At 36.8% G+C, this 18,871-nt stretch overlaps 1 non-coding gene across 1 annotated transcript; it reads left to right on the top strand.

The window, feature by feature from the left end:
• The first annotated feature begins 363 nt into the window (after positions 1–363).
• Positions 364–436, top strand: Trnan-guu (transfer RNA asparagine (anticodon GUU)). The gene has a single exon. It is a non-coding gene; the product is annotated as a tRNA-Asn (tRNA).
• Positions 437–18,871: the final 18,435 nt, after the last annotated feature.

The raw sequence follows: 18,871 nt of genomic DNA, 5'->3' as shown, positions 1-18,871 counted from the left end.
TGACTTTCCACATGATGGGCCACTTTCATAGGACTTTAAATTCAACTCTCTCAACTATTTTAACAGGTATAACGCTGGAGGTCAGTTTCGAATTCGCTGTAAAACCTAAACACCTGCTGTATTTTGAAACTTAATTTTAGATATCAATATAAACCACAAGGGAAACTGACTGGGTAAATTTGTAAATGATTTTTGAGGTTGAAACAAAAAGTCGCATCCCAAGGTGATCCCCTAGCTGCCGCTTCCCAGGTTGTATCGTAATTTGGGTGTGATCCCTGGCTACACGGCAGTTAACGGTTGTATGGCTTCCGACTGGCACCCCCGAACAAAGATATTGACAAAATAGGGACACCGCCAATATAGGGCTAGATAGCTCAGTTGGTAGAGCGCCGGCATGTTAATCCGGAGGTCGTTGGTTCGACTCCCACTCTAGTCAATTCTTTGTTCAACCCCAGAAATCAGAAATTTTGAATCTTTATTTTTAAGTTTTAACTATACTTTTAATTAAATAATAAACCGAAATGAATTGAATTGAACTGAATTGAATTGAAAAAAGGACATTTATTTTCACATAATGTTGACAGAATTAAAACACGAAATGCACGACTTCTGCAAACTGATTGCGTTTAAAGGGTCCACAGACTTACAGTAAACATTTTTATTATGCAAAATAATCTTCGTCTCACCATAGAGCCTGAGAGTGAGACGAAAATTAATTTTTTGTGACTTGTTTTTTTCCCATTTCTCAAAAACTACAGCACCTCAGGGAGTACTATTTGAATTGGATTTGTGTCATTATTTCTTCTTGATTGATATCTTAATTGTTGTTGCCAATACTTTTTGGTGATTGGTTTTGGTGAAATACATTAAGATTGGACTGTTATTCATCGATCTTGTCTTCGTTATTGAACCATTTATTTATTTAATTTTGTCGTACCATTGAACCGGTTATTTTATATTACGGGAACCTATCTTCCTGGTAATACCCGTGACGTAAGGATCGGTCGATTTTCAAAATGTAAAGTTATATTTAAAAAAAAAAAATTAAAAAAAATTCTCAGAAAAATTAGTTTTCAAAACCTTGCAAGTGCGTGTATGCGATTATTAATGAGGTACAATTACGTTGACTTTCCACATGATGGTCCACTTTCATCGGATTTAAAATTCAACTCTCTCAACTATTTTAACAGGTATAGCGCTGGAGGTCAGTTTCGAATTCGCTGTATACAACTAAAACACGTGCTGTTTTTCGAAACTTAATTGTGTAACGTATACGTCAATTTTAATTTTAATAACTGATGTCGTGTATTTTGTTGAATAATAATAAACCTGTTATGCATTGAATTGAATATGTGACCCGCTCTGTGAAAATGGGTCAGATGTAGGCAATTTCAGGAATTGAGTTATATACATGGCTAAAAAGAACACATCAGCAGCAGTAATTTGGTATGTGTCTAAGCTTTGGGGTTTATCGCGTTGCTGAGTTACTCCCGTTTGAAATTAGCCACTACACCATTTTTTTGAAAAACGAATTACAAGTAAAATGATATTTTAAACTACCATTGTGTGCAAAAGGATACAAATGATCACACAATTGTTGTATTCATAGCTTTACTGCCTAAAAGTAAGTGGGTTTTTTTATATTATTTTTTTTATACATTTTCCACATTAAACTGTCCATAACTTAATATTGCATTGGGCGACATGTGACTCGTTTTCACAGAGTGGGTCACATATAGTTGAGTTTGGACTACTATTTTCTTGTGATAATATTTATGCAGTTTATACGATTTCTACATGGCGTTAGAGTGTATAACGCTTCGCTGGTAAACCGAAAAACACGTGTTGCATTTAAAATCTTTATTTTTTTTACGTTTTAACTATACTGTTAATTAAATAATAAACCGAAATGAATTTAATTGAATTGAATTGAATTGAAAAAAGGACATTTATTTTCACATAATGTTGACAGAATTAAAAAACGAAATGCACGACTTCTGCAAACTGATAGCGTTTAAAGGGTCCACAGACTTACAATAAACGTTTTACTATGCAAACTAATCTTCGTCTCACCATACAGCCTGAGAGTGAGACGAAAATTATTTTTGTGTGACTTGTTTTTTCCCATTTCTCAAAAACTACAGCACCTCAGGGAGTACTATTTGAAGAGAAGCTTTCTACCATCATTATCTTCAAACCCTGTGAAGTTGAATGTAAATCTGTGAACATTTTGAAAAAGTACCCGAATCCTTCAATGGGAAGGTACTCGTTTGGTAACTACTCAAAACAAATATTAACTTAAAAAATGACTTGGTAACAAGCATTGGAGAGCTGTTGATAGTATAAAACATTGTGAGCAACGACTCCCTCTGAAGTAGCATAGATTTTGAAATAGAGGTAATTTCTCACTAAAACAATAAAAGACACTCCCTCTGAAGTAGCATAGATTTTGAAATAGAGGTCATTTTCTCACTAAAATAATAAAAGACTTCTAGCTAGAAGTCTTTTGTTCATATATGAAAGCACACTTCGTCCAACAAGGGTGTTTTTTCTTTCATCACTTGCTCTCAACTCCGATGACCAGTTGAGCTCAAATTTTCACAGGTTTGTTATTTTATGCTTATGTTGGGATACACCAAGTGAGAACACTGGTCTTTGACAATTACCAATAGTGTACCTTCCCTTTAAATGTGTGCATACCGGTAGTGTTCTGCCAAATGAGTCCACTAACAGCCTTTACGGGGAATAATGATAAGGGGTTGTTTTCCCCGGAGGTGATAGTGAAATAGGATGGTGATTTCTCCCGCGTGACTTGACGCAATAATCACCAACTCCCTCCAGTCATTCTTTCACTTGGTCTCAAGGGTGAATCTAATGATGCGTTGCCAGGACAACGAGATTAGACGTTAGTTTAATTGGTTCTCTTAAAGAATGTTACTAACAGTAATTTGTTGTTTGTCGGAGTGCTCAATCAATTTTAAAAACCGCAAAATAATTTGAAGCGTTAATTAAGATTTGACACTTTGCAAGGTGGATGCATGGAGCGAGTAATGTTACTGTGGGTACTGGCAACATTGTGTGATCTATTTTCTGAAGAATCGGTTGTTCTGAAAACGATGATAGTTATTATTCAGACAACGTGCACATTCCAAACGGGGTTTTTCAGACGTTCGGACAGAGCACAAACCGGAGTCGAAGCAGAAAGCCATAGTTTCGAAAAGGCTCTATGACAATATTAACCGAGGCTTTGGACGGTCATCCTAATTAATTGTGTGTATGATCCTTTCACAAAATCAAATTGATGGCATTATAAATTGTTTTTGTTATTATTGTTTATACGTAATATTGGGTATTTGTATTATTAATATTATTATTATTATTATTATTATTATTATTATTATTATTATTATTATTATTATTATTATTATTATTATTATTATTATTATTATTATTATTATTATTATTATTATTATTATTATTATTATTATTATTATTATTATTATTATTATTATTATTATTATTATTATTATTATTATTATTATTATTATTATTATTATTATTATTATTATTATTATTATTATTATTATTATTATTATTATTATTATTATTATTATTATTATTTTATTTTATTTTATTTTATTTTTTTTTGGGGGGGGGGGTGGTAATGAAACCAAGGATGTTTATTAAATTGTGAACTCAATCAGTGGACCTTGTAAGACCTTATGAAATACCTGAACAAGAAACACCGGGTTAGCCGCTGTTCTTTCATGGCAAGTGTTCTGGGTTCATGACGAGCTATATTCGTCTAAACTCAAGATAGGATTAATCCTAGTGTTTCGTGAAAACGGTTGGTGCTCTTATAAGTTATAACATGTACCGTCCAGCAAAGACGCGCCAATACACTACTTTAACAAAATTTACCACCCTTTGTCTTGCAGAGATGAATAGTAAAAGTAAATAAGAAATGTAAAAACAGCCATTAATACGAAACTAATATTTATTAATATTTTAAAATGAAAACGTGAAATTGAAAACCACACAAAACAAAAACCCGATGGCGATGGGGGATTTCTTTTTTTAAATAAACATACGTTGTATAGGTGCAACGTGTATAATACAACAGTCATTTGAACCTGTGTGAATCTATCCTTATTGATTTCGAAATGTGTTAAATCTAATATTTGATCAGCTCGTCGAAATAAAGTGTACTTTTTAAAATAAATGTTGGTGTTCGAGCTATGTGTGTGTGTGAGTTACAAAGGAACCAACGTTTTGCTGCGTCAAACTGCTGTTTCTGCTGGCCGATTTATTTCATGCAATGCTCATATTGTGCATTACACAGAAGAATGTTTTTGACTAATAATTTAAAATCAAAAGAGACTATCATGTTTCTTAACTGTACATTTTAAATATGTGGGTTTTACATAGTTTGTATTTACCTATGTACTCCACTGTGTGGAAAACACAGAATCGTTAACCATTATTTATCAGGAACTGTAATTTATGAAAGTAAATAATTGTTAACCCTCACGGGAGAACATAAACACTGTAAATGTTTAAACTAACGATAAATATAAGAATGTGATGCAAATTAATCGAGTTCGCCAATGCTTAGCATGTAATTGTACTTTAAAACATAAAGCAAAAAGTATAACTAGCCAGTTTGTCTATTAATTTTAACAGATTTACAGGTGCCAAATACGTGTGCCCTATAGTCAATGTTGGTTTAGCTATAACGGAGCGTGCAGCAAATTAATTTTCAACAATGTTAAAGAATACAAAAAAATGATAAATTCTGATAGACGGACAGTACGCTAGACTTTGTCCTGGTCTAGGTGCTATATTTTTGTGATTTAATTAGTGTCGCCTCGGTGTAGTGGCAGGTGCGAAACAACCACGGGGCCAACGTCGCGTTGGGCTTGGGGAGCCATACGTCTCTAAATGTCCGTCTATAGATGAGGGATGAAAACACGACAAGCAGTATTTGACTAAATCGTTCTCTGCGGGTGTTGATCCTACCCCCAAAGGACTGTCGCCATTTTTTTGTTTCGTTTTTTTTTAACAAAAGCATCGATTGTGTATTTATTACAGAGTCAATTCAAGCGATTCGTCCGTATGAGTGAAATATCGATGACACGCCCAAGGGAAAAAAACAACACTATGGCCGGGGAACGACCTCGATAAGTTACTGACTCTACGTTGGGGGTTGACGGGTGGATATCACAACCTGTCACTGTCCTAAGTTAATACTGCTATCAATTTAATATAGACCTTCCAATGGTTATACGCCAGTCACGTCACTTCGTGAAGGCGTGTGTGACGTCAGACTCTTCCATGATGACATTTTGTTATGATTGTCTCAGCCGTCCAAAACTGATAAATTGAACGTCAAGAACGTAGATTTTCAGAAGTACAGCAGTTTTCGATTTTAGTATAATGCATTTTGGGAATTGTTTTATTTCGAATTATACTACGGTTATGGAAAAGCGGTATCACTTTTTATCCGTAACAAAATTGAGTCTCAGAATGTGTTTTCTAGATGATTCTTCCCGCGTGGACATAACCGCTTCAAATTTTCATCAGCACGTTTCGGTTACTACCTTTTGAAATAAAACTTTCACATGTTAGTTTTATAGTACCTCCACAAATATGATTGAAACGAACAGTGGGCTGCAATTACCAAACGTATACAATGATCCCCTTTAACATGATTCATGGTTCACGTACACTCTATACTTGTACACTTTTGGAAAGAAGACCCACGAATTGTATGTGCAATTGGGACCTTACATAAAACCATAAGTAATGGTGTAATCAAAAGAAATGTGTTTACTACCATTGTGGTGGACTACTTTTAAACACAGTTGTTTTGTGCCAAGAATTTAAAATGACGGATTAAATATTTTTTATAGCGCCTCATATATATCTGATCCAGATTTGTGCTTGGCTATAAAGATTTTTATATCAATAGTTAACATGTACGCCTAAGCATGCAGCTATTGCCCTGTGAATGTGATGCTATGTCTTAAACGGCATAACTAAAAAAGTTTAACAGTCATTTGACTACCATAGATGGTTCCACATTAATCAAAGTCAAGATATGATTAATACTTGATAAACTGTAATAAATGACGTTCTTGGTAAAACTAGAAGCACTGCCAAAGGCATCTGCAAGTATAATTATTATGCGCAAATTCATAATGAAATTTCAATCTAATGAATGCCAATCGTTGGCGTTTTAAACAGAAAAGGGCAACATGTGCATGATTGGGCAATAATAAATGTGATATTCGGTTAAAGCCCTCTTTACCCTCTTACGGCCTTTCCAGTTTCCTCTCTCAGATGTATTTGCCTGATTTAAGACTTTATCCATGAATGTCTTAATCAACGAGTGTTCTCTTCAGTGTCTTCAATTAGAATGATGAACGTGAGGAAATGTCAATGAACGGACGATTTTCTTCATTAATCACTTCTGGTTTGAATTACGTTGCACTTAACATGCTGTCAGTGAATTATAAAACTGGCAGAGTTACAATCGGTATTTAAAACAAATCTTCGTTTTAATTGGTACACCAAACTGAACAATTGTTTTGTTTTGTCAAACAATTGATGTATGTATTATTTTCATTAAAACCCCAAACCCTCCGAAATCCTCCGAGGTCTACATTTTTATTGTTGAATAACCATAGAGTGAAGAGTAGTAGTGAGTTGGACAACCTGGGTAGCAAAAGAAAACGCCCATCGGCTTCGTCAGTCATATCAGCCAAGCCTGTTCTTACTATGTGGCGTAAACAGTGGAACCACATTGTGACAGCTAACCAGTAGAGATCAAATCGAGGGAGAGTTGCGGTTGGACTTATAATTTTAATTTTTAAGAATTTGATAATTGAGTTATCGTCGCACTTTTAGTTTCATGAGAGAAACTGCTCTCAAATGTTTCAGATTGCTTTTTGTGTGTAAGTTTTTTATTCCTGCTTTACCCGTTTATGCATGATTTTTTATTTTTTAACTATATGCTTTTATGTAAGTATTTGATGCATGCTTTAACCCGTTAATTGTTAATTTCTGTGTTCTTAACTATGGTTTTGTGTGTGTGCTTTTGTATGCTTTTACCCGTTTATTGTTCGTTTATATTTTCTTAACTTTATACAAACTTTGTAAATTTGAAGTGTGTCAATCTTTTGGTTAGGTTTTTATTTCAAATTAATAAACCATTAATAATAACGTTTAAAAACTTTGCCCTGAGTACATCATTGTCATTTTGAAAGATACAAAATAAACTTTATTCTGTGAAGTATAATGCAAGCTGTAAACCAATAAGTTAGTTTTATTTCCAAATTGAAGTAACCTACTTTGTCTGTGGGGCGTGAGCATTCTTGTTTTCATTTAACCTTTGTCAACAATCGAAATGACGTACTTAGGAAGTAGCTTTATTGGCTCAATCTAATTCTGAGTTTTTGTTTAAATACCCTTGCTGTCTTAGGAATCTATTTAGAGGTACCGCCATCATGTGAGCACTCAGCACCTTTAATTGTGCCAAACATCATGCTAAGCATCTGTATACATAATGCTAAAGAAGAAAAGGCGAGCCGCAACACGGATCCAAGCGTTCGCGGGGGAATACTGGCTGTTATGTAGTCCACCTAAAAACACTGTGTGTAAATACTGGGACGGCGCTCTGACGTGATTAAAAGCGAAGACAGAAGACCCAGGCGGGACCGAAACGCCAGGCCTGATTTTCCTTAAGTGGAAACCACTTTAGATAAATTATCTACGATAATGACACCTAATGGGTAAATACTTGAGGAACTGTTGAGGATGTTTTGACTCTCAGGCATACAGGCGGGAGGAGGGGGGATTGACAGTCCGTCTGAAGTGCAAACACTGACAGAGACGATTGGGAGGTGGGGGCCAGAGAGCCGCCTGACTACCCCCCGAGTAGTCTCTGGGCGTGAGATGAATGAGGAGGGATAGTCTTTAAGACGCACTTTAAGACGCTGAAGATGAAAGACTGTAACAGTTACAGTTATTGTTGTTCGTTGTGTCATGCTTAAAATGAAGATCGCTTTCTCAAATCAAGTTTTAATTTGGGAATGGAGATGCAAGTTTTGAATCCTATGTTACTCCGTGCGTTACTTTATTAAAAATGAACTCCAGTGAACATGTTTGAAAGAACGAACAAAAAGAGCAAAGCTTCTCAAATTGCTCACCAACAGCGCTGATGCATGTAAAAACGCACGTAACATTCATAAATACTAATACGATTGTATAATGGTATCACATTTTGATCCAAGCATATAGTTCTTCCTTAGATACTATTACATTACGACTGGTAGTAAAATTGCAATGTCGAGGCCATTAGCACTTTAGGATTTAAAATATTAATACTGCCAGATTTATTGTTCATCAGATCAGAATTTATTCAGCTGGTCAGATGACAAGTTGAAGTGTAATACTCTATCACTTTTTGAAGTTGTGACAACATCGCAGCTTTTGATGAGTACTACAAGCCGTTTGCGTTCCCAAGTACACTAACACAGGAATTTAATGAATGCCACATCATGAAAACCCTCATTAATCTACGCAACAGAACTGACAATCGGTAATAAATCCATCTTCTTAAAGGAACACGTTGCCTTGGATCGGACGAGTTGGTCAAAACAAAAGCGTTTGTAACCGTTTTTTATATAATGCGTATGGTTGGGAAGATGTTTTAAAATAGAATACAATGATCCACACAAGTTTGCCTCCAAATTGCGTGGTTTTCCTTCTACTGTGCGAACTAACACGGTCGGCCATTTATGGGAGTCAAAATTTTGACCCCCATAAATGGCCGACGTGTTAGTCGACGAGGTAAAAGGAAAACCACGCAATTTTGAGGCATGTTTGTGTGGATCATTTTATTCTACTTTTACAACATCTTTCTACCCATATGCATTTTATAAAAAACGATTACAAACGCTTTTCAAAGACCAACTCGACCGATCCAAGGCAATGTGTTCCTTTAACGGCGCATCAAAATGTTTTATCGTCACTGACCAAGTGGTTAAGATTCAAACAGCCGGGTTTAAAGTGACAGCACCCGGCTACTGAAGCTTGGCTTGGAATACCTTTATCAACACCCTTAGTAACAACCGAAGCCGCAGCCGCAACTTCGGACATGCTTAAAGACTCTGAACACTATTGGTAATAGTCAAAGACAAGTCTTCTTATACTTGGTGTATCTCAACATATGCTTAAAATAACAAACCTGTCAAAATTTGAGCTTAAATTGGTCGTCGAGTTCGTGAGATAATAATGAAAGAAAAAACACCCCTGTCACACAAAGTTTTGTGCTCTTCAGATGCTTGATTTCGATTTTCGAGACCTCAAAATCCAAATCTGAGGTCTCGAAATCAAATTCGTGGAAAATTGCTTCTTTCTCGAAAACTACGTTTTACTTCAGAGGGAGCCGTTTCTCACAATGTGTTATACTATCAACCTCTCTCCATTACCAAGTAAGGTTTTATGCTAGTAACTATTTTGATTAAATACCAATAGTGTCCACTACCTTGAAGCTCATTTGATCATACAGTTTTTAAAGAAGAAGACAAAAAAAACAACAACATCCGACTGTTCAAATATTAATGTATTGATGGATCTCCAGCAATCATGAAAATGCCAGGTTTCGATTTTGAAGGAAAATATCATTATAGACAAAATGATTTACTTGAATGTGTGGGTGGTTAAATCTTATCCACGTGCAGTTTTTAAAGATACACCACATCAGAGGAATGTTTCGGATTAGCCTCGATGCCAAAAAGCGCACACTCCAGGCACTGGATACATTTGGTAAATGTCAAAGACCAGTATTCTCACTTGGTGTATCCCAACATATGCATACAATAAAAAAATATGTGAACATTTGGGCTCAATCGGTCATTGAATTTGCAAGAGAATAATGAAAGATGAAAGAAAAAACACCCTTGTATACTTTGTATGCTTTTAGATGCATTTGTATTACTTTAGATGCATAAAAAAGGCTTCAACTGAAGTCTTGAACTATTTGAGTTAGAAATTACCTCTTTCTAAAAAAAACTACGTTATCTGAGAGGGAGCCGTTTCTCACAATGTTTTATACTATCAACAGCCATACCATTGATCGTTACCAAGTAAGTTTTTAGGCTAACAATTATTTTGAGTAATTACCAATAGTGCCCATGCCTTTAGTAAACCCATATGAGTTGTAGTCACTCTGGCGTTTAAGTGAGCTGTAGGCCCTATATTTACAGTGTTTTACATCCATCATATTTAGTTGCTTCAATGTTGAAGTACTTTGAATGTAAACGGTTGGAATGGTAAATTACCTACTTCGACAAATGATGGTGACAAGGAAGCTACAAGAACGGTGAGCTAAAACCTGCCGTAAATATTATTTCAGCTTAAATGCAACCCCACTTTCATGAACACCAATGTGGCACAGGGATGCAATTACGGCAATGGACTATGGGTGTCAAAGACACACATTTATTTTACTTGTGTAATCGTTTCGTCGAGCATGACAGCGAGGATGTTAACATTTATCATCAGTTTTTGCATTCGATTCCCCAAATCCTTGAGTCAGTGCTGATGCTGAATCCTAGACCCGATTCGTTTTAGTCAGGAGTCTAAGTATGGTCAGGAGTCAGGGTCTGAGTCAGGGTCGAATCCAATCCACGGGTGGGTCACGAGTCACCATGAGTTATACTGTTTTTTTATGCTGGCCAAAACAAGACAGACAGATCATGGAGTCAGTGCCGAATCCTAGACCCGATTTGACCCGAGTCGAGTAAGAGTCCTGAGTCAGGAATCATATGTAAATAGCCACGGTTCGACTCTATGGGGAGTCACGAGTCATGAGTTATACTGTTTTGAAGTAAAACTGGCCCAAACATGACAGACAAATACTGGAGTCAGTGCCGAATCCTAGACCCGACTCGTTGGAGTCGAGTCAGAGTCCGAGTCAGGAGTCGGGGTCAAGTCAGGGGGGAGTCACGAGTGAAACGGCTTTGGAAATAAAACCAGCCAAAGCATGACCGGCATATTATACATCAGAATAATCCTCGCAAATGGCTTACAGCTGCGGCTGCGGCTGTGCTGTGATTATGGCTACAACATACGAGGCCGCTCTTCGTAAACGGCTAGTTTATTGCACCAAAAAGATAGCAACCTATTTTCCAGAGAAACTTCGTTCGATCGCATTGATCTGAATAATACACCAGAAATGCATGGCTGACGATATGGCGTTTCTTTTTGCTAGGTGTAGATTTACATCCCATCGAGGGTATTATTAAGATTTATCTCTCTAATTAATCTCTAAAGCGATATCACTCGTGGGAAGGAAGTGTCGTCTTTATTACATTATTACCGGTAATGGACTCTAAATTCACGACCGTAGATGATGGGCAGAGATCAAAAATAATAATTGCAATATCTTAAATTGCTATAGACCTTTCCAAAATGAATCAAAATATTTAATACACGGTAATTGGTGTACAAATTAATAAAAATGTTGATAAACGTTTTATATCTACCTTTTACGTCACTCAAACTAACTAATGAATTATTACGTCTTTAAAAGGTATAGCGCAAATGCCTTTTGATTTATGTGTGTCACTATCATGCTGGTAAATATATCCACTTCCAATAAATGAACTGTTTATCGGGAAGGGTATAAAGATACATTAAAATAGTACCATGAACTTTGATGTCTAAAAAATAACCCTAATTTTACAATAAGTTTAACTGGCAACTGGTATGGAGACCTTTCCAAAATGAACCAAAAAATGTTAATACTGTAATTGGTGTACAAATTAATAAAACCGTTAATAAACTTTTACATCTCCCGTTTACCTCTCTCAAAAATAACTTATGAACTCGCACGTCTTTAAAGGAACACGTTGCCTTAGATCGGTCGAGTTGGTCTTTGAAAAGCGTTCTGTAACCGTTTGTTATAAAATCGGTATGGTTAGAAAGATGTAACCATATACATTTCATAACAAACGGTTTCAAACGCTTTTCGTAGACCAACTCGTCCGATCCAAGGCAACGTGTTCCTTTAAAGGCATAACACAAATGCCATTTTGTTTGTTAATTTGCTTTTTGATTAATGTAGGCCGATGTAATTTTCTCTTGATATATATCCACTCTCAATAAATGAACTGTTTATCGGGGGAAAAAATATAAAGAAAAATAGTACTGTGAACTTTGATATCTTAAAATAGCCCTGATTTTATAACGAGCTATTAACCGTTGTCATTGTTAATCATTGTTACTCGTCCTTAGTTAGGATTGGCTTTAAGGTTGTAGTATCCTAGGACTATACTAGTCCATTCTTTGTGAAATCGACCCAAGACACCGGTTAACACATTAATGACAATTTACAATCTTAGAATCAAACGTTTGCTTCAAAAGCAACACCAACACTTCTGAGATGTTAAATTTGCATCGGGATTCAAGAATATCAATTTTGGTTCCACCCTTACACCGGTGTGTGTTAGCACTATACTCGGTACTTTTCCAAGTTATGTGGAAAAAAATCACAGGCATATCAATCGGGTGGTTTTCGAACCCATATAACCGACCATTGCAATTGTAGAGCAGTTTCATACCAACCGGACCACCAAGATTGCCCGTTGGCTGGAAGCAGTTCGAATCCTGTATGTTAGCAGCGGATACAGCAACTAATAGATGTTAAATTTGCATCGGGGATAACAAATATTAAGATTTGGTTTTACAAACTGCGTCGCGTGCGTGGAAGAAGGACGCAAAGAAAATTACCGGGTGAGGAAAACTAAGCAATTCATGTCCAAACCAAGGTGTTTCAAGACAACCGAGAATGAAAGTGTGAACGAATTTCTTCTCCCATTTCTCCCATTCATTACACTGTAAAAATATTGGCTAAGTCATTTATATAGTATTCAATTAAGTTCAATTCAATTAGGTTTATTATTTAATTAAAAAGATATACACGACAGAAGCCAAAAAGACTATTAACATAATAGAAGGATGGTTGAATTCTGCATGGGATTGTGAAATCATGAATTGGGAGGTTGTTGTAACAACATTATTGCCGCAATGTTTTTTCACGAGGGGCCATTTTATTGCGTACGGCCTTTGTGTGCCCGGAAGAGAACGGAACATATTTTCGCGACCTTCATACACACGACGCTAGTTCATTTAACTGGGGCAAACGTATCTTATTGATAAACATTAGCAGTGACCTGGGCCCAGTGTCATAGAGCTACTAAGCACAACAATTTGCTTAGCATGAAATTTCTTCCTGGATAAAAAACGGGACAATCAACCAAATTTCCATTTATTGCATATTGCTTGTTAATGGTATTCGGCTGTTACGCTTACCCTGAAAATCACGTTGAAATTTGGTTGGTAATCCTGTTTTTATCAAGGCAAAAGTAGGCGAAGTAGCTACGCAATGCAACATTATGCTTACCAGAGTAAGGCTACCAGGCAAAATGCCATGTCACCTGTACAAATGGTATCCTGCTCATTTCTGCTAAGCAGTGAATTTGGGCCCTTGCATGCGAACCGACGTCAACGAGGTGAGCATAGTCACATTGAAGCAAAATATGAAGTAATTTAATCTAAGACTTGATTAAACCACATAAAAAGTACCGCGACACTCTCTCGTAACACGAACATTTCTTATTTGTTCCACTTTGAAAAACGGCTTCACTGTTTCTACTTTGCATTAGTATAAGCCTCGTTTAAAACGGGTCTGTAATTCGACTGGATGATTTTGACAGGTTCCTTCAGAGTTGTCACCCGGGGTTGCCTGAAATGGGACGCGGCGGTGTATTGCAAGAAAAAATATTGACGTGCAAAATTAAACCTGAAACTGTTATAACCAACCCTTACACACAAACACCGACTATATATAGCCCTGTTCAAGCTAAAGCTACACGGTTGGAATCCGTCAGTAATTAAGAAAACACATCAGTCACTGTCGGTACTAAACTTATGTAAGCCTAAGCCTAAGGGAAGCCTATAAACCAAAACCTAAGCCTAAGACAATGTTTCAAAACGGGCTATCATTGCTTTTCAATGCCCCATATGCTTAAACCATAACTGTCTCGGTTTACTATCCCTAATCCTATGACATAAGCCTAAGTCTAGGCATCGCCTAATCCGGGGTTTTCAAAAACGCCTGCCCAAAGCGTGTACCCAAACCATGACTGTCCATTTTAAAAAAGGATAGACCGCGCTTGGAATTGGTTACTAATTTCATGGCGTTGCTTCGACCAAAATATCGTGTCAACACAACACAATTCAGGTTATGTCTTTTGCGAGGATGTCACAGAAATCAAACGGAACGTTTACTGACATTTCCGATTGCACTTAACTTACTGGCAATTCCTTTACGTGCCAGGTTATACGGGACAGGTTAACCTACAAGAGTGAATCGGTCGATAACGTGTTCTGGAAATGGACCAACCATGTGTCCCGTGCCATCTTGCATGGTTTCATGACTTAGCACGTCGGGTTCCCCTTCCGTTATAAAATTTCCAATTGAGTTTTTTTTTTTATTGGGGTGGGCGTTTTGGTTGGGGGCAACTGTACTTTAATGACAGTTTGAATGAGATACCTCAATATTGACTGACCCTCAGGACTACTAATCCATTTTGTGTATGCTATGTGCCATACATTGTACTTTCGTTTAGCAGTTTGTCGGGACGACGTCAACTTTTAGAGTCACAAACACCTGATATCTAGTTTTTATTACTATTACAAAACGGAGGTTGTACTCGTGGTATCGTGGGCCTATAGTTCATTACTTTTGACCTTATGGTTTTATAAAACCATATTGCGTTTTATAAGAATTAAGTTGCTCCGTGGTGAATTATCAAATATCATGATGAACGCATAACGTTGTAAACATTTTTGGGAAAACAATTAAGGTAATTGGACATACCCTGCTGAACATAATCAACATAAAGAATGACAATCGCGTACCATTGAATGCGAATGCTTTACAACTGCAGATGTTTCTTTGGATGCTATGATAAATGGGTATCATCGATTGACTTACCAAATTCCAAACGTATTCATCGATACAAAACTACACTTATATGCGGCTCTTTGTGTGCATTTTAATGTTGATGTTACCCAAGCTAACCCCCATTATCAAAACATAGCAAATATCCCTATGATGAAACCGATACTATTCCATTATACTGTCACCCAATATACCTTCATTTGCAACTAACAACCCTTCATATGGTGCGTTCAGACACGGTACTAAAGTTGGTTTAACTCATGGTTCAACTCGATCGAGTTCAACTCAGTGTGTCTGAACGGATCTAAAGTTAGTCCGAATTGAGTTCAACCCACAAAAGATAAACCATCCAGGATAATGAGGCATTTTGGCTGGAAGATTAATGAGCTATCATATATCATTAAAGGCATGACCGGACTGCAATTTTTTCCTGCACTTTAGAATACTGCTATCCTCCAAAATTGTCCTGATTTCTTTTTTAAGGAATCACTTTTCGAATCGATCTAGAAGAAGAAAAAATCACAATTGAAAAGCACTACGACAGTGGCCATTTTGGTGTACAGAAAGGGGTCGGACTGCAATAAGTGTCAATATGCATGGACGACGCCAGGGTATCAGACATTGGCCAACACAATGATAACCATACATAATTACTTAAAGACACTGGACACTATTTGGTAATTGTCTAAGACCAGTCTTCTCACTTGGTGTATCTTAACATATTATGCATAAAATGGCAAACATGTAAACATTTGAGCTCAGTCGGTCGTTGAAGTTGCGAGATAGTAATGAAAGAAAAAACACCCTTGTCACACGTATAGTTGTGTCCTTTCAGATGCTTGATTTCGATACCTCAAATTCTAAATCTGAGGTCTCGAAATCAAATGCGTGGAACAAAATTTCTTTCTCGAAATCTACTCCACTTCAGAGGGAGCAGTTTTTCACAATGTTCTATATCAACCTCTCCCGGAGTCTCCCCATTACTCGGTTTTACCAAGTAAGGTTTTATGATAATAATTATTTTGAGTAATTACATAGAGTGTCCACTGCCTTTAACATATACGCTCCAGCTATCGCGTTAGCCATGTACTATTATTTTAACCCACTTGAAATCTTTTCACTACCGTCAAATCACAACAGGGTGTACCTGGATATAGCCTTAATCAGTGATATACGTCCACGTGTAAATCAATGTAAAGGACACACAGCGGTGCATGCAATGGAAACATAAATAAAACAGTCATGCCAGATGTTCGGTTGCAGCAAACAGGTTTACATATTTTGGTGAGGAAAGCAACAAATCTATATTTTGGAAAGTGCAACCGAAGTCGATTTGATCCAGGTGATTTAACAAAACATGCCATTTTTCAAAACATACGACTTTAGCTTGATTTCTGGTTGAGGCTCTGCCCGAAAGTGTGAAGATCTGGGGGTCGATTTCACAAAGAGTTATTAAGGCTGTACACCTAGTAAGTAATCGTCAAAGACCAGTATTCTCACTTGGTATATCCACAAAATATGCATAAAATAAAAAAGCTGTGAAAATTTGGACTCAATTTGGTCATCGAAGTTGCAAGAGAATATTGAAGGAAACATACCATTGGGCCACACATTTTGTGTGCTTTCAGATGTCTAAAAAAGTCTTCAAATATTTGAGTAAGAAATTACCTCTTTCTCAAAAACCACGGTACTTCAAAGGGAGCCGTTTCTCACAATGTTTTGTATATTTTTAACAGGTCTTCATTGCTCGTTATCAAGTAAACTTTTATGCTAACAAGTATGTTGAATAATTACCAATAGTGTCCAATGCCCTTAACACAAAATTACAGGTACTGGTTGTAAAATTTATAGCGTCACATTTTGAGGTGAAGGATGAAAGCAATATAATAGTTCATTAGGAACCAACACCTCATGGCGCTATTCAATGAATATTTGAACTGACTTTAATTTATGGAATAGTACCCCCCGTCTACAGAACTGCCACGACAGTAAATATTTGTTTCCTCCTCACGTGTCTTTTTATTCATTATGATTTATACAAAACATGCATTATGGCGCCGACATAATGCAATATAATAAGCGTTGCAAATCCAATATGCGTTAAAGTACACCATCCGAAAGAGGTTTATGGAACAGGAGGTCGATTGCAAATGTCACAGAAGATACGTTTTGGGGATTGTTTACCATTATTCTGTTTGTACGATCAACTTATATTTCCTAGGTTACGGAAAAAACATCCCGTCTGGCGACCATATCGCCTTAATGTTATAAATAAAACGTGAAGAAATATTGACACCTCGATCAATCTCGTACTGAAAAGAAATGACGATTAGAAACTATAAGTCCCGACGTTTCGAGCACTATGCTTTGCTGGTCTTCAGAGTGATGTTGAACTGCTGGTGAAGATCTATAGTGACACTAGGTTTACAACAGCAGTTATAAGCGTTTTTGAGATATGGCGGACACAATGCTACAACACTATAAGGTTTGGGTAAATTTGTGTGCATACACCTAAACCAAACAGTACACTCCTATCACGTCTGTCATGCCTCAAAAATACTTATTCTAAAGACCAGCACAGCACTTTTACAGTGCTTTGCTGGTGTGATCGATACTCAAAAACAATGGCGTATGACGATATGGAACCTTGTCCCTAACATCCGATTAATGTACGTGACGTACCCCTCCCCTCCCCGTCCTCAATTTCAAGTCTGGACCATTGATCAGAGAAAAACATGTCTAACTAAAATGTTTAAAGCTATTTTTCTATAACACACAGCTTATCACGTTAGTTTATTTTACACCAACATAGCAAATGGCAACGAGCTTAGAAACGCAAACTATAGTTAAGCTGGCCAGAATTGCTCCCTTGAACAAACCATAACAAACCGTGTATAACCCGTTGCGCCTCTAAACATTCACCCCATCCCGCCGCGCTGCCCGTAAATCTATCTACTTCCCACACTGTGTCTTTCCTCAAATCGTACTTGAGTGTAGACTATACTCACCAACTCATTACAGAAGAGCGACCATTCGGTAATCAAAACCAAAAAGGGACACCAAATCAAAGCTATAAACAACTCCCTAAAAATTTCATGGATTATTAACAAGATATCTATTATAAAGAATGACTCTCTCTAAACTGGTTGAGTAACAACAAACAGTGGTCTCTTTAATACTGGTCTTTGACAATTAAAGACCAGTATTTCCACTTGGTATATCACAATACGTACAAAATGCCTAATAAATGCTTCACGCCTTAAGTCTTTTTACACTAGCCGTAACTCCCAACGTTTAAACTATCAACTGCTCTCCATTGCGCGTTACCAGGTAAGTTTGTATGCTACAAATTATTTTAAGTAATTACCAAAAGTGTCCAGCGCCTTTAAATATTATTCTCCCATCGGAATCTTCATCAGACACAGCAGACTTCTCTGTACGTGGCCTGGACACCCTGATTGATGTTTTAGATTCAAGAGCTTATACTTCTCTGAGCATACCCAGATAGCTATGGATCAGTGCAAAGTCTAAACTCTGTGCCTGGGCAATTTTAATAACGGCGATTTAGACATCGGTGGGAGTTAGAATCGTGTGTCCTCCTGTGCCATTACTTTCTTCTCTCGTTGGAGTTTCAAATAACAAATCTTGATCATGCTACGTACAAGAGCAATCTATAGCACTATACAACAAAACGGGGCATCCCCTTCCAGCCTCGGTATGGTAACAACAGTAATAATGGTGGGAAAATCAAGATGGCACCATGATTAAAATCTATATTTCATAACCTCCTTCTGGAGTTAGTGAAACCGTATAAAATGTTTTGAAGAGTGTTAACTC

The sequence above is a fragment of the Asterias amurensis genome, chromosome 7, assembly GCF_032118995.1.
Source record: "Asterias amurensis chromosome 7, ASM3211899v1".
Lineage (NCBI taxonomy): Eukaryota > Metazoa > Echinodermata > Asteroidea > Forcipulatida > Asteriidae > Asterias > Asterias amurensis.
Note: the sequence above shows the minus strand (reverse complement) of the source record. Positions and strands in the feature narration are given on the sequence as shown.